Source organism: Schistocerca americana, chromosome 3, assembly GCF_021461395.2.
Source record: "Schistocerca americana isolate TAMUIC-IGC-003095 chromosome 3, iqSchAmer2.1, whole genome shotgun sequence".
Lineage (NCBI taxonomy): Eukaryota > Metazoa > Arthropoda > Insecta > Orthoptera > Acrididae > Schistocerca > Schistocerca americana.
The window spans coordinates 589,832,918-589,842,110 of NC_060121.1; the positions used below are offsets into that span (position 1 = coordinate 589,832,918).

The following is a 9,193-nucleotide window of genomic DNA, read 5'->3' on the forward strand; positions in this document are numbered from 1 at the left end:
TCGGTATGAGGTATGTATGAAGAACAGTTATCTTCTGCCAAGGCTTGAGTGCGGCACGTTTCAGGCGGTCCAACAGCGATGACAGAATAGATGGAGAAGGAGTCTGAATTCCCTGGTGCTCAAAGGTGTAACCCAGGTAGTGCAGCTGTTCTTGCACGTTCAAGGCAGGTATTTTAGCGCCAGATAACTTGAACAGACTTTTGGTTTCTACTGCACACCGTTTGGAGTGTGCCACTCTAATAAATTGAAAGGCCTTGCTTTTTGAGGGATTCACTTCTAAAGCCGTGCTTTTCGTGAACCTCTCAACACAGCGCAGATGTTGCTGCATGCCCTCTCTGGTCGACGAGAGGAGAACAATGTCATCTGCAAAGCCGAGAATAGCAAATTTCTCTCCATTGACTTCAACCCCATAGGACTGGTTGACTGCTTCCATGAGCCTGTCCATTACCATGTTGAAGATGACAGGACTGAGTGGATCACCTTGTTTAACTCCCCTATGAAACTCAACTTCTCCAAAGGTGTCTTTACCAAGTTGGAGATTGGTCGTTTGACCTTTGTAAGATGACAATATATACTCGAGAGTCAAGTCATCCACTCCATGAGACCACAGTGCCTGATGTATGGCACTCCAAGATACCCGATCGAAGGCTTTCGTTAAATCAAGGGCCACCACAAAAATTGGCTTTCCTCTAGCCCTATGCTCCTTGATAATTACATCTAAGGAAAGTGCGTTCGCCATGATTCCATCAACGGACCTGAAGCCCCGCTGGGCAGGATGTATAGAAATGACCTGAGCCAACCTGAACGCCAAGATCTTATTTACCAGGCGTACTACCATTGATGAGATAGTTATTGGTCTCCAGTTAGACGGAGAGCGCAGGTCGCCTTTCTTAGGTAGAAGGCAGGTCTTGCTCACTGTAAATACAGATGGTAGTTGTTTTAACCCAAACACCACATTAAGCAGGACATTCAGATCCGCGTTCGGAATATTTCTCAGATGTTCATGAGTCACGCCATCAGGACCAGCGGCTGTTCGCTTCAATTTATGCGACCAATTCCTAGTTTCATTCAGCGAGAAAGGCATACTCGTGTCTTTGATGGAATCGGGATTCCTAGGCGGTAACACGATCTCGGGGCCATGTTCCTCTCTTGCGTAGTAGCCCTTGAAATAGTCCACAAGCAGGCTCCTATCTGGTCTTGTGGTTGTATCATTCTCCTCCTCACCATTGAGAATTCCTCTTACCAAGCTTGCTCTGTTGTTTAACCACCGATACTGGGCATCTCGGAATCTACGAGATCTTTCCTGCTGCCGCACTCTTCGCTGTTCATTCCTGCCACCCTTATGTGGCTTCACGACCTTCGGCTGTCTTTTCCTTCTTCTAGATCTATGTAGTGGTCTATCATTCAGTTGTTGGATGATTCCAGTGACCTGTTCATCAATGGCGGACCAAGGTGATGAATTGTCAAGAACTACTTCAACCAGCCTTTTATAGGGTGGTGAGCAACTTTCTTTAATTTCCTCCAGATGGGAAATAATATGTTCGTTGCTAATCCAACGGCTTTGTTCTTGTGGAGTGGCACGACTCGCAGATTTCGCAACCTCATCGGGGACCGCACCAACAGCGTCCTCCATCCTGCCTTTCACAGTCTCCAGGAGCTGTTGATACTCTGGAAGTGCTCTCCTTTTCTTGATACCTTCCGCAGATCTACCTAACTTCCTACCCAAGTACGTGTTCAACTGTAATTGAGTAGACCACTCTCCCGCACATTCCACTTCAAGAAACGCCATTTCCTCCATCTCAGCGGCGCTCCAATTCCCTTTCCGTTTGCCACTAGCATGCACTAGGTCGGCGGCATTAAAATCAACAGGATGTACTTGTTTCTCATGCAGCCGCCGTCCAATGAAGGTCGTAAATTGCCTACCACAAAAGGCACATTTGTGCAAGCCGTCCTCGTTGGGCGCGTTAATTAAGCCTTTGCACCTACGAATATGTTGTTTCTGTTGGGCCGATGTTCGCCTACCAATACCTAACTGACATTTGGGACATGTAATGCTATTTTCTAAACTTGGCGAATCAACATTCCTGCCAAGTCTTGCGTCCGTGGTAACCACGGAAGAAAGTTGAGTGTCCTGTACATTCGGGCCCTCCATCCGAGGCTCCGCTGAACTCATAGTCGCAACTGAGGCTCTCGTTAAGAGAGAGGGGAGATAGGCTGCGAACCTGGCACCCCTGCGGCCAATAGGCCTACAAACCGGAGGCTCGTCTCGGATACTAGGACAGAAACCTGCCCCGACACCTCAAACGACGGCTCCCGGATAAATACGAGATTAAACCCGTTGTTCCTACAAGCGAACGGCACTGCCACTATGAGGCCAACACCAATTCGAGGGACACTGGCCAGAGCCAGCAAGGCTCCCCCCGCCCATAGTCCTTGTATTTGCGAGATTCCTCTCGCACCGTTGACAAGTCACCGCCGAGGTCGCTTAAGCGATACCTCTACCGCACATCTATGCTATCATTTTCCGCCCTTTACCCACATAACATGGGATTGGGTAGTCCAATAACAGCTTTAAGGGCGACCGCCGTGCGGTCTGCAAGCGGCTCCATCGTGGCCCTAAAAAGGACACTGTCCTCAAAAGGACACTAGGAGGTCCTGAAAAGGACACTGCCCCGATAAGGGCACTTGGATACTAGTGAATCCCACAGTACAACCGTGGCCCGACACCTCAGACGACTACCGCAGCTGTCGCCCGTTATTGACCAAAGACTCGTCTCGGATACTAAGGCATCAACTGCCTCGACACCTCAAACGACTGCTTCGATACGAGGTCTCGTCTCGGATACTAGTACAAACTAGGTCTGTCCCGACACCTCAAGTGACGGCCCCGTGGCCCTGCCCTATTGGCTGCAAAGCCAGTCGCCCTTTGGCTTGCCTTAGCTCACCTCACGGTAGCTGACAATGCACCCGACTCTCGCCTCGGGGAGGCTAGGAACTAGGACTTCACCGCAGAGAGGCTAGAGGCACCACTCACCGATCCCAGCCTAAGGCATGGGGCACAGTGTGACTACCCTATATTTCGCATCTTGCGGGCTTAAGAGAGTCATAGTTACTCCCGCCGTTTACCCGCGCTTGCTTGAATTTCTTCACGTTGACATTCAGAGAACTGGGCAGAAATCACATTGCGTCAACACCCGCTAGGGCCATCGCAATGCTTTGTTTTAATTAGACAGTCGGGTTCCCCCAGTCCGTGCCAGTTCTGAGTTGATCGTTGAATGGCGGCCGAAGAGAATCCGCGCACCCGCGCGCCCCCGGAGGAGCACGCTAAGGCGGACGCGGCCTCGCAGCAAGGAAGATCCGTGGGAGGCCAAGGCACGGGACCGAGCTCGGATCCTGCACGCAGGTTGAAGCACCGGGGCGCGAACGCCGCGCAGGCGCGCGCATCCTGCACCGCCGGCCAGCACGAGGCCAACCAACGGCGAGAGCAGACCACGCCCGCGCTAAACGCCCGCACTTACCGGCACCCCTACGGCACTCACCTCGCCCAGGCCCGGCACGTTAGCGCTGACCCACTTCCCGACCAAGCCCGACACGCCCCGATCCTCAGAGCCAATCCTTATCCCGAAGTTACGGATCCAATTTGCCGACTTCCCTTACCTACATTATTCTATCGACTAGAGGCTCTTCACCTTGGAGACCTGCTGCGGATATGGGTACGAACCGGCGCGACACCTCCACGTGGCCCTCTCCCGGATTTTCAAGGTCCGAGGGGAAGATCGGGACACCGCCGCAACTGCGGTGCTCTTCGCGTTCCAAACCCTATCTCCCTGCTAGAGGATTCCAGGGAACTCGAACGCTCATGCAGAAAAGAAAACTCTTCCCCGATCTCCCGACGGCGTCTCCGGGTCCTTTTGGGTTACCCCGACGAGCATCTCTAAAAGAGGGGCCCGACTTGTATCGGTTCCGCTGCCGGGTTCCGGAATAGGAACCGGATTCCCTTTCGCCCAACGGGGGCCAGCACAAAGTGCATCATGCTATGACGGCCCCCATCAACATCGGATTTCTCCTAGGGCTTAGGATCGACTGACTCGTGTGCAACGGCTGTTCACACGAAACCCTTCTCCGCGTCAGCCCTCCAGGGCCTCGCTGGAGTATTTGCTACTACCACCAAGATCTGCACCGACGGCGGCTCCAGGCAGGCTCACGCCCAGACCCTTCTGCGCCCACCGCCGCGACCCTCCTACTCGTCAGGGCTTCGCGGCCGGCCGCAAGGACCGGCCATGACTGCCAGACTGACGGCCGAGTATAGGCACGACGCTTCAGCGCCATCCATTTTCAGGGCTAGTTGCTTCGGCAGGTGAGTTGTTACACACTCCTTAGCGGATTCCGACTTCCATGGCCACCGTCCTGCTGTCTTAAGCAACCAACGCCTTTCATGGTTTCCCATGAGCGTCGATTCGGGCGCCTTAACTCGGCGTTTGGTTCATCCCACAGCGCCAGTTCTGCTTACCAAAAGTGGCCCACTTGGCACTCCGATCCGAGTCGTTTGCTCGCGGCTTCAGCATATCAAGCAAGCCGGAGATCTCACCCATTTAAAGTTTGAGAATAGGTTGAGGTCGTTTCGGCCCCAAGGCCTCTAATCATTCGCTTTACCGGATGAGACTCGTACGAGCACCAGCTATCCTGAGGGAAACTTCGGAGGGAACCAGCTACTAGATGGTTCGATTAGTCTTTCGCCCCTATACCCAGCTCCGACGATCGATTTGCACGTCAGAATCGCTACGGACCTCCATCAGGGTTTCCCCTGACTTCGTCCTGGCCAGGCATAGTTCACCATCTTTCGGGTCCCAACGTGTACGCTCTAGGTGCGCCTCACCTCGCAATGAGGACGAGACGCCCCGGGAGTGCGGAGGCCGCCGCCCCGTGAAGGGCGGGGAAGCCCCATCCTCCCTCGGCCCGCGCAAGGCGAGACCTTCACTTTCATTACGCCTTTAGGTTTCGTACAGCCCAATGACTCGCGCACATGTTAGACTCCTTGGTCCGTGTTTCAAGACGGGTCGTGAAATTGTCCAAAGCTGAAGCGCCGCTGACGGGAGCGATTATTCCGCCCGAGAGCATCCCGAGCCAACAGCGGCGCGGGTCCGGGGTCGGGCCAGGTAGGTCCGTCATCCGGGAAGAACCGCGCGCGCTTGCCGGGAGCCCGAGCGCCCAAAGGGGCGAATCGACTCCTCCAGATATACCGCCGGGCAGCCAGCCAGGACACCGGGGCTCTGCCCAACAGACGCGAACCGAGGCCCGCGGAAGGACAGGCTGCGCACCCGGGCCGTAGGCCGGCACCCAGCGGGTCGCGACGTCCTACTAGGGGAGAAGTGCGGCCCACCGCACACCGGAACGGCCCCACCCCGCGGCGAGTGGAAAGGCAACCGGACACGACCCCGCCGCGGATTGCTCCGCGCGGGCGGCCGGCCCCATCTGCGGAGGGCGGAGGCCAGTGGCCGGATGGGCGTGAATCTCACCCGTTCGACCTTTCGGACTTCTCACGTTTACCCCAGAACGGTTTCACGTACTTTTGAACTCTCTCTTCAAAGTTCTTTTCAACTTTCCCTCACGGTACTTGTTCGCTATCGGTCTCGTGGTCATATTTAGTCTCAGATGGAGTTTACCACCCACTTGGAGCTGCACTCTCAAGCAACCCGACTCGAAGGAGAGGTCCCGCCGACGCTCGCACCGGCCGCTACGGGCCTGGCACCCTCTACGGGCCGTGGCCTCATTCAAGTTGGACTTGGGCTCGGCGCGAGGCGTCGGGGTAGTGGACCCTCCCAAACACCACATGCCACGACAGGCGGCAGCCTGCGGGGTTCGGTGCTGGACTCTTCCCTGTTCGCTCGCCGCTACTGGGGGAATCCTTGTTAGTTTCTTTTCCTCCGCTTAGTAATATGCTTAAATTCAGCGGGTAGTCTCGCCTGCTCTGAGGTCGTTGTACGAGGTGTCGCACGCCACACCGCCAGCCGGCTGTGCACGCTACCGAGTAAGTACCGGTATGCGAACCGCCAGGCGACGGGCGCGCATCGCACGTTTAAGGAGGCGCGGCCTGCCCCACAGGCGGCCGCGACGCTCCCAGGTCTGCGAAGCGGGGCAAACGCCGCGCGCTTCAGTATACGTAGCCGACCCTCAGCCAGACGTGGCCCGGGAACGGAATCCATGGACCGCAATGTGCGTTCGAAACGTCGATGTTCATGTGTCCTGCAGTTCACATGTCGACGCGCAATTTGCTGCGTTCTTCATCGACCCACGAGCCGAGTGATCCACCGTCCTGGGTGATCTTTTCTTAGTTTCCACTGTCTCTTTCAAGACAGTTGCATAGGCGGGACGTAGGCGTGTGGCGGCCCCTGTTCAAGCGTTCTGTGTCCAACGGCCTCACGGCCGATGGGCGTCGTACGGCTCCACACCGGAGCGGACAGGCAGTCGGGCGAAAGTCATTCAAAACCGGCGCTAGGCGCCAGGTGCCGCAGGCCAGCCGCTCCAGCGCTTCAGCGCTCGTACCACACAACATTGGCGTTAGTTTTGAGAAGCACGCGTGGTTCCGCACGCGGCGCACGGCTACTGCGAGCCGTACAGGTAGCGTGTTGCGCGACACGACACGCACATCGAAAGACATGCAGTCTAGTCGGTAATGATCCTTCCGCAGGTTCACCTACGGAAACCTTGTTACGACTTTTACTTCCTCTAAATGATCAAGTTTGGTCATCTTTCCGGTAGCATCGGCAACGACAGAGTCAATGCCGCGTACCAGTCCGAAGACCTCACTAAATCATTCAATCGGTAGTAGCGACGGGCGGTGTGTACAAAGGGCAGGGACGTAATCAACGCGAGCTTATGACTCGCGCTTACTGGGAATTCCTCGTTCATGGGGAACAATTGCAAGCCCCAATCCCTAGCACGAAGGAGGTTCAGCGGGTTACCCCGACCTTTCGGCCTAGGATGACACGCTGATTCCTTCAGTGTAGCGCGCGTGCGTCCCAGAACATCTAAGGGCATCACAGACCTGTTATTGCTCAATCTCGTGCGGCTAGAAGCCGCCTGTCCCTCTAAGAAGAAAAGTAATCGCTGACAGCACGAAGGATGTCACGCGACTAGTTAGCAGGCTAGAGTCTCGTTCGTTATCGGAATTAACCAGACAAATCGCTCCACCAACTAAGAACGGCCATGCACCACCACCCACCGAATCAAGAAAGAGCTATCAATCTGTCAATCCTTCCGGTGTCCGGGCCTGGTGAGGTTTCCCGTGTTGAGTCAAATTAAGCCGCAGGTTCCACTCCTGGTGGTGCCCTTCCGTCAATTCCTTTAACTTTCAGCTTTGCAACCATACTTCCCCCGGAACCCAAAAGCTTTGGTTTCCCGGAGGCTGCCCGCCGAGTCATCGGAGGAACTGCGGCGGATCGCTGGCTGGCATCGTTTATGGTTAGAACTAGGGCGGTATCTGATCGCCTTCGAACCTCTAACTTTCGTTCTTGATTAACGAAAACATACTTGGCAAATGCTTTCGCTTCTGTTCGTCTTGCGACGATCCAAGAATTTCACCTCTAACGTCGCAATACGAATGCCCCCGCCTGTCCCTATTAATCATTACCTCGGGTTCCGAAAACCAACAAAATAGAACCGAGGTCCTATTCCATTATTCCATGCACACAGTATTCAGGCGGGCTTGCCTGCTTTAAGCACTCTAATTTGTTCAAAGTAAACGTGCCGGCCCACCGAGACACTCACTCAAGAGCACCCTGGTAGGATTGCAACGGGGTCCGCCTCGGGACGCACGAGCACGCACGAGGCGCGTCGCACGCCTTCAGCTCGCCCCACCGGCAGGACGTCCCACGATACATGCCAGTTAAACACCGACGGGCGGTGAACCAACAGCGTGGGACACAAATCCAACTACGAGCTTTTTAACCGCAACAACTTTAATATACGCTATTGGAGCTGGAATTACCGCGGCTGCTGGCACCAGACTTGCCCTCCAATAGATACTCGTTAAAGGATTTAAAGTGTACTCATTCCGATTATGGGGCCTCGGATGAGTCCCGTATCGTTATTTTTCGTCACTACCTCCCCGTGCCGGGAGTGGGTAATCTGCGCGCCTGCTGCCTTCCTTGGATGTGGTAGCCGTTTCTCAGGCTCCCTCTCCGGAATCGAACCCTGATTCCCCGTTACCCGTTACAACCATGGTAGGCGCAGAACCTACCATCGACAGTTGATAAGGCAGACATTTGAAAGATGCGTCGCCGGTACGAGGACCGTGCGATCAGCCCAAAGTTGTTCAGAGTCACCAAGGCAAACGGACCGGACGAGCCGACCGATTGGTTTTGATCTAATAAAAGCGTCCCTTCCATCTCTGGTCGGGACTCTGTTTGCATGTATTAGCTCTAGAATTACCACAGTTATCCAAGTAACGTGGGTACGATCTAAGGAACCATAACTGATTTAATGAGCCATTCGCGGTTTCACCTTAATGCGGCTTGCACTGAGACATGCATGGCTTAATCTTTGAGACAAGCACATGACTACTGGCAGGATCAACCAGGGAGCTGCGTCAACTAGAGCTGAGCAGCCGGCCGCCCGGGAGTGTGTCCCGGGGGCCCGCGCGAACACGCAAGCGTCCGCTCAATTATTCTGCAAACAGGAGGAGGCTGAGCTCCCCTGCACCATACACCTCGAAACCCTCTCAGGTCCCGGCGGCGCGCAGCGCCGTCCTAAGTACTTGGTCGGGTTCGAGAGAGGCGCAATCGCCCGGAGTTTGGCGAGTAGACGCTTTAGGTGCGACCACCCGTGCTCCCAACTGAGCTTGCCGCTGCCGACAGAGGCCCGGGAGCGTGCTGTCGTGGCATTGCCGGCGGGAGACAACACGCGCCACCTACGGTGACCGGCAGCTCCAACGCCAGCGCCACAGAAGGACAAAAGCCCCACCTGGGTGCCGAAGCGAACTCTCCCAGCACAGCGCACGCGCCAACACGTCCGCACAGCTGCGATACAAACCACCTGCGAGAACCGCAGAGGCGACCGAGCAGCAGACGGCGTCGCGGCGCCGAGCGCCGGGCGGCGGCGCATCCTCAGCGCACACAGTCCTCAATCGGACCAGCACACTGCAGATGTCCACCGCGCTTCGCACCGGTCCCGCGAGGACCTACTTTGGCCGCAC

The 9,193-nt window shown here is 55.7% G+C and overlaps 2 non-coding genes and 1 pseudogene across 2 annotated transcripts; all 3 read right to left on the bottom strand.

The window, feature by feature from the left end:
* Positions 1 to 5,977, bottom strand: part of LOC124608969 — an 8,541-nt pseudogene extending 2,564 nt beyond the window's left edge.
* A 188-nt stretch (positions 5,978 to 6,165) lies between these two features.
* Positions 6,166 to 6,320, bottom strand: LOC124608212. Its single transcript, XR_006978901.1, has one exon. It is a non-coding gene; the product is annotated as a 5.8S ribosomal RNA (ribosomal RNA).
* A 351-nt stretch (positions 6,321 to 6,671) lies between these two features.
* On the bottom strand, positions 6,672 to 8,581 carry LOC124608898. The gene has a single exon (XR_006979450.1). It is a non-coding gene; the product is annotated as a small subunit ribosomal RNA (ribosomal RNA).
* Between the last annotated feature and the right edge of the window lie 612 nt (positions 8,582 to 9,193).